General features: G+C 38.9%; 1 long non-coding RNA gene across 2 annotated transcripts; it reads right to left on the bottom strand.

Annotated features, from left to right (window-relative positions):
* Positions 1–640: 640 nt before the first annotated feature.
* Positions 641–3794, bottom strand: LOC110874110. 2 transcript variants are annotated; one of them, XR_002555649.2, is made up of 3 exons: positions 3211–3794; positions 2937–3123; positions 641–2495 (listed from the first exon to the last, which is right to left on the bottom strand). It is a non-coding gene; the product is annotated as an uncharacterized LOC110874110 (long non-coding RNA). The 2 variants fall into 2 exon arrangements; XR_004878203.1 differs by having other exon boundaries at positions 2978–3123; positions 3211–3793.
* Positions 3795–7587: the final 3793 nt, after the last annotated feature.

Genomic DNA, 7587 nt, shown 5'->3' with positions numbered 1-7587 from the left:
CTAGTTAGATTTTGTTGTTTGCTTAAGATCCTCCACTGAAGTATGTTCAGCTTCGGGTGTAGGAGCAATGGAAATGTGTGTGTTGAATGTAAGGAAGAGTGACTTGCATGGAATAAGCACTCAAGAGCAAAGACCAGAGATCCCAATGGAATCAGAGCTGATCGGAATGTCTCCAGCACTAAATGAAGTGTCATATATATAGGGAAGGTCATCACTCAAAGAGGAAACCATTGACTATTGAAACATGCTTGCAGTGGGGGACTTACCCTTTTGGGGGTTGAAGCGTTTTGACCTGCGGGTAAAAGACTACACTCTGTGCACTCGTCTTACTTTTGCGGCTAGGAGAGTTATTGAAGTAATCAGAGACATGACTGATTACAGTACACGTGCTGCTTTATCCCAGTTCCCGAGTTTTTAACCTTTGAACCTTTTAACCTTTTAAGCGTTCATGTGTTTAAGTCATTTTATTTAGTCTTGGGCTACCCCGTCATCAATGATCTACATGTATGGCCAATAACACAAGGGAAAACTTTAATGGCTTTTCATATAACTAGGTTTTAAACCCGCCGCGTTGCGGCGGGGGGCTTAAAAATCAAGGCCCAATGTATACAAACGATAGAATTTTTGCCCGCCGCGCGTTGGTGCGGCTTAAAAACATCTGGGAATATGATCATAGAAAATAACACATATATTCGTTACAGAAAGACATAAAGAACCTCCTTCAACTGATAAGGTCTTAGGTATATAAATTTCATACAATTGTTGTGGTGTTTTGGGACTAACATCGGGTATGTTCGTTTCATAACCTGTGCCAAAGAGATGTTGTTAGTCGATATGGCTGCTTAACAAATGGATTGCAGTTGCATTTTTGTCCTAGTTTGCAACTGCAAAAAAGTGCTTTCCTCTTGATCATTCCATGAGCTCTTTCTTTTGTGAGCTGGTTGAATCTGAAATGACTAAGAAGTGCTTCAATCATATAAAACAATAGCATAAAACACCTTTGCCCACTTACCCTTCATAGCAGTTACCATTAACACTTTGTCTCATCCTCCCCACATATAAATATATATATACACAGACACCTGCATATCTATATTTCCACACAACAATTATTTCAACAACAAAATCACAACAGAATTGAAAAACACTAATTCAAACACACCGAGTAGTACTTGATATATTAGTTTTTAAAACGAACCATGTTTCATAGACACGACTACTTAGAATAGATTTAAAAAGCTCCTTTAAGTTTGAAAAAGTTTGATTGAAAACAAAGGAAGAAAGTGACTAAGTCCACCTTTTATGTGGAAGGAGTCCATTTGGTGTTCTAATTAATAACCTCCATTGAGGCTCATCTAATTTATTTCGACAGTGGTTCGAATTAAGTTAGTATGTCAGAAACAAAATCACTGTCACTAATTTTTCCTTTTTAAATAGGAACTATAAGATGAAGAAATCTGAAGGCCAAGCCAAAAGTTTTGACCAATAACCAAATAAACAGAAGTAGGACCAATTGTAATATAAAACCAAAGTTAACTCAAATCAAATAGTGTTCACCCCTAAATGCTTGTTCCTTGTCATAAACGAGTTTATTCTTTAATTGCTATACAAATCAGTACAAGAAAATATTATATGTTCCCTTCTAGACTTAAAAATATACTTTCTTTTTTCAAGAACATATCTCCTACAGTTTGTATAATATGGAAATGTTAGGATATACTGCAATGATAAGAGATTCAAAGAGTAAAATAAAATTAACTTTTTGTTGGGTTTGTACAGATAGTGTTTTGTTGTTTCTTTTAAACAGCAATTTATACTCCTAATTACCACTAATCAACTTAAACTAAACAACCCCTATCAAAGAAAGTTCTTAGAATGCAAATATCATCTTTAATATTTTTTAAAAGACTATCCTTTTATCATTAATAATCGATTTTGAAAGTTTGAGTTCAGAACCATCAAGAACACAGTTTTGAGGTCTAAGGTTGTGGGCTACTTATAACACACTCTTTTCTGACACTTAACAAAACACACACAAAAAGGAGATAATCGAGAAGCAGTTATCGAATTTGGGCATTGAGCTACCAATGCGAGTCACCAACCGTACACCAAGCACACAAAAAAAGGAAATCGCAGACACAATTACCACATCGAAGCCCAAAGATTGACTAATCTAAAAGTAATTGTAGCGCCGCACAACGAAAAACAAACAAAATACAAACGAAATGCTTAACCCAGACACACAAAAACAACAATTTGCACACCTAATTAACAAATCCAAAAACAAAGAAGCACAAATTTAAAAGCTTCCTGGAAGATACTAACCTGGAAATCAAACAAAGACAACATTTAGATAAATACTCCTGGAGTAAAAGGATTTATGTGTTCAAGAGATAACACGTCACAATACACGTGTTGTCAAGAAAACCCAAAACCTAGCAGAAGCGTGTAAGAAATCGATATAAGCAACACGCCTAAATGTCAGCATAGCATACCTGAAGAAGACGAAATAACAAACAAAATTGAGAAGAGGCTTGAATTCAGCGATTAGTATCCAAGCAAATGACGATTAAGAGTTATTTCAAAGAACAAAAACCATAGTGCCATATCAGTTAAAGCAATAATCAGAATAGGACCAAAATAACCTCATTATTGGGATTTCTTGTTTATCTTTTCTGGTATATATAAACAACCTCGCGAACGACATTTCTTTTCGGTTCTCACAATATTCTATGATTTAGGTTTTATCAGAAATAAAGCATTTGCATATTCATAAGAAGCACAACAAACATATTAAAATATGTATTACTATTCAAAAGGATCCAAACATCAAACATCTAGTGGGCATAAATACACATCAAAATTCCAAAGTATTTAACATGAATTAAGGACCAAATATTCGCAAAACAACTTGGTTTGTTTGTCGAATTCAATACCTCCATAAAAGCGACTCTAAAACCAAAAGTTCATTTTTCACCTTCCTTGTCGCCGGATCAATGTTCGGATCCCTTGTCCTGCTAATGTAACACCCGCTCGATAGATCGGGACTCTAGGGTGTGCCGCCATCGTCTGATGCCTGAGGCCAGGTCATTCCAAAGAACTGGAATACCACTCCTTTACCCTCTGCAACCATAAAATCGTTGGTCTGACTTAGTTTCTGAAACCAGAAATCAATAATAAATGAGTTAATAATTAGATTATAGACACAACCTTGCAATCTTGAAATTGATTATCTGATATTAGGTTTTCAAGTCTCCGAATCAGAACATATCGTGGTCCGTTTAACACTCGTTGTCGTCTGAGAGGCACCACCAAACAGTACAGTCGCCGTCCCTGATTACCACCATTGCCGTAGGGAAGGAACGACCGGAAGTCTTTACACCGACGTGCTCTGTCTCACTCCTCTCTATGTCGCGCAATCCTAAAATCTCCACTGTTGACGGAGAAGCTTGCGGCGGGAGATTGACGACTAACACCGGTCAACAATTAGTCATCATCAGTCACTGATTGCCTGTTATTGTCAGCGCTACTTGACCAACGAACAATAGATGGGCGGAAATGGGAGGTGGAGAAAAAGAAAACGAAAGGAATCATGTTGGTGTAGAGGATGATGAAGATAGGTGTTGATGGAGACGCGTAGCTGATTAGGGATTTTAGGGGAGAAGGGGAAAAACGAAAATGGGGAAACAAATAAGCCAAGCATGGAACCGGTCAGCAAGGTGTAAACATCTAGAAACTGAACCACTTTATCAAACAAAATCACATGGTGAAGAAGAAACAAAATCTCTCTATATACACAATCAGAAAGGCAGAAAAGGAAAAAACAACAAATCAAGAAGTGCCATGTAGAAGAGATTACTATTCCTAAACTTTTTTTTTAATAGTACTAGTTGATTTTCCGCTCGTGCGTTGCGGCGGGGACACAATGACTACAAAATGCGTGTCAACAACAGCAAGGAGATACCGAATATCAAAACATAAATAAAAATGACGTGGTAAGGATAGTCACTCCATCCCTAAAAAAAGCGCTTTTAAATAACATAATATATAATAATAGGACCCACACGCCCTACATGTTGGAAATTCGGTTGTTTTCAGTTCAGTTATTACGGCGTTAACACGTTAAAATATGGATGAGCTCAGTACTGGTAACGACACCGAAAGTACCGATCCGGAAAATCTCGAAATTAGGTACCGACACCGAAAATACTCGATACAATACGGTATGGTATTTAAAAGTAAAAATCAATAAATACTGGTATGGTGTTAGACCAGTGTCGAACCGAAAGTAACGATTCTGAAAACGCCAAAAGGTGGGTACCAAATTGGTACTGAAAATGATTTGGTATAGTAAATTTGGTACCGATACGATACCGGTTTGATTACAGGATTTGATACGATTTGCTCATCAATAATCTAAATATCCAAGTAAATTTTGCATGCTACAATTCATCAATTACATAAAAAGACAAAAAACAGCAAAATAAGTTGTTGTGTATATAAAAACTCATTCAAACGAAATACATTTTACTTACTGTGTGTATGACAAGTAATCTAAACGGTGCAATTACTTGCATTGCTACGTTGCTACAGGATTTGATGAGCTCGGTACCAACCAGTACCGAAATTACCGTTACCAAAATCCCCAAAAGTGGGTACAGGTACCGAATATACCGGTTAAGGTACGGTTCGGTACCGGTCGGTACTAGTATGACACCGGTATTTGAGGGTAAACCGGTGAATACCGGTACCGAAAATACACCCAGTTTGGTAAATTTGATACCTGTACCAGTACCCGATACCATTTACTCGTCACTTAGTGATGTTACTATTAATTCATTTCTATTTTTAATATATAAGTGATGTTACTATTCATTCCTACTGGTACCGAAAATACCTTTACCAAAATCCCCAAAAGTGGGTAGAGGTACCGAATATACCGGTTATGGTATGGTTCGGTACCGGTCGGTACTGGTATGACACTGGTATTTGAGGGTAAACTGGTGAATACCGGTACCGAACTGGTATCGAAAATACACCCAGTTTGATAAATTTGATACCAGTACCAGTACACGATACCATTTATTCATAACTTAGTGATGTTACTATTAATTAATTTCTATTTTTAATATACAAGTGTTACTATTCATTTCTTTTCTTTCTATTTTTAATTTTAACAAGCTTATCAAACTTAAAAAGTAAAGAAGATAACAATATTTAATATTATATTATAATTACGATTTACTGTTCATTTCGTTGAACTTTTAATATATAGGAGAATATATAGGATAATGATAATAATTTTTTTTGAACGGCCTGGCTTTTCATATAATAGTTTTCTTTTATATATTCAACCACCAAACTGACTTCTAGATAAAAACAACAAATCAGATAAGTATGAAATGAAACCTTCTCTCCGCTCGTCTGACTCTCGCCGCCTGGAATTCATAAAGTCTTGCTCGACGATGCTTGCTTGAATCTGCATAGAGTGTGGGGTTTAATCGATCGGTCCTGGGTGGCCATCTAGATCTAACTGTGCTCTCTATTTGGGTACATGTGACATCCATTCGCTTCTTTAGTTTCTTGTGGTTACATTAATGGCTTTCCAGAACGAGTGGGGGGAAGAGTATGATAATGGTGGTCCGTGGTCAAACGTTCAATACCGAAAAAATCGAAAAAGCAAAGGCCATGGCGTGGAATGGACGTTCCTTGTTCAAAATATATCAGATCGGGTAACAAGAAATATTCTATGGAGATCCTTTCAACCGTTTGGATTCATCTCGGACGCGTATGTGGCTGGGAAACGAGATGCGAGGGGCCGGTGTTTTGGTTTCGTTCGATTCGTGGGGGTGGATGATATGAAAGAGACATTATTGAAGCTAAACTCGATTAGGATGTTTGACATGAAAGCTGTTGTGGCACTAGCTAAATATGATAAGGATCACAAAAGAATTAAGTATGCTCCGGCTTCTCAGGGCCGAAATATTTGGAGACCGAAGGAGAGTAATAGGGAGGGTCATATTGATTCCGGATGCAATGCGGAAGGTGGACAGCAGCCGGGGGGACACAAGAGTTCACATAACCAGTCGTCGGGATATGGCCCATCAGGTCAACCATTTGTTCAAGGAAGGCCGTCTTTTGCAGAGTTATTTAAAAGTAAGAGCATGGAGAATGGTCATGGTGCCAAAGTCGTCAATGTGGATGGAAAGGGGTCTCTCTATCCATTACACTGCATTGGTAGATCGGTCCTGGGGTATACTAAGGAGGTGTTGTCTCTGAACAAGATCAGGCTGGCTATAGAAGGAGAAGGATTATCTGATGTTGGTATGTCATATGTTGGGGGTAAGACGTCTTTATTAACTTTCAAAGATAGACGGACTGCTAATGAATGCATGGAGAGGCACTCTTCTTTCTTTGACATGTTATTTTCAAATTATTCTCTTTGGAATGGGGAAGAAATTCCATTTAACCATATTGCCAGTTTAAACATATCCGGGGTGCCGTTCCTTATCAGAGACAATAAGTTATTCGACAATATTGGTGGCCTTTTTGGGGAGGTGGTTCAGCGGTCAGCTTTTTCTTGGCAGGAGGAAGACAATTCTTATGGTTCAGTCAAAGTGCTAACCTCCCAAATGTCTAGGATTGATGAAGCTACGGTGATCAAGTGAAACGACAGAAGTTTAGTTATCTGGGTCTCAGAGTACCCGGAGATGCGACATCCAGAACTAGATGTGGGGCCTGCATGGAGTTTTAAGGAGTCGGAATCGGAATTGGAGTCGGATTCCGGGGACGAATCGGAGGGCATGGATGATTTAGAGGAAGGCGAGATTAAGCACGATATGGGGCGGGATGATGGTATACAGGATGGTAACCAAAATCCGGTGACGGAAGCTGAACAGTCAGTACCGGCTCCGGCGGATAATGATCGGGCGATGGATAATGATCGGGCGATGGAAGATGTGGAGTCACCGGTAGGTCAAAGGTCGATTGACATTAATGTGGGTGAGCCAAAAGAGGATTTGCATGTGGAAGTGGATTCGTCGGCATGCGAATTTCAGAATAATGGGGATATGGAGGAGAATCTAAAGAAGTCAAACGTCAGTGGGAAGGATGGGCCCAATGAGATTAATGTGGGCGAGTATAAGGCTGGGCCGGGTAATGATTTATTTAGGGATGGGCCTACTCCATTTGTTAACTTGGGAAAGAGAAACAGAGATGATCAAAGCCCACCATCTATTGGATCAATACAAGGGCCAACTCAACGTTTGTTTTACCAGCCGAATAACTCTGAATATGTGCCTCTAGACCTGAATACTCCAGTTAGGGTAAATTATGTCAATGGGGAGGATGATGCCGATGAATATGTCACTCAAAATAGTGTGCCGAGAAATGGGGAGTCTGGTCTGAAGGTAAATGAGGATAATCCGGTCTCGGGGATTCGCCAAGACGAATTTGTCTCCGGCCCAATTGTATTAATGAAGTGTTGGCTACAGTTTAGGTTGGATCTCTAGTTGGAGTTGAGTTAAAGGGGTTCGAATCTGCCGTTGAGCAAGTTATTGTTGACGAAGGTGTTCCCAACTGTTTAAG

Source organism: Helianthus annuus, chromosome 14, assembly GCF_002127325.2.
Source record: "Helianthus annuus cultivar XRQ/B chromosome 14, HanXRQr2.0-SUNRISE, whole genome shotgun sequence".
In the NCBI taxonomy this organism is placed as follows: domain Eukaryota; kingdom Viridiplantae; phylum Streptophyta; class Magnoliopsida; order Asterales; family Asteraceae; genus Helianthus; species Helianthus annuus.
This window is presented reverse-complemented; position numbering and strand designations above follow the sequence as displayed.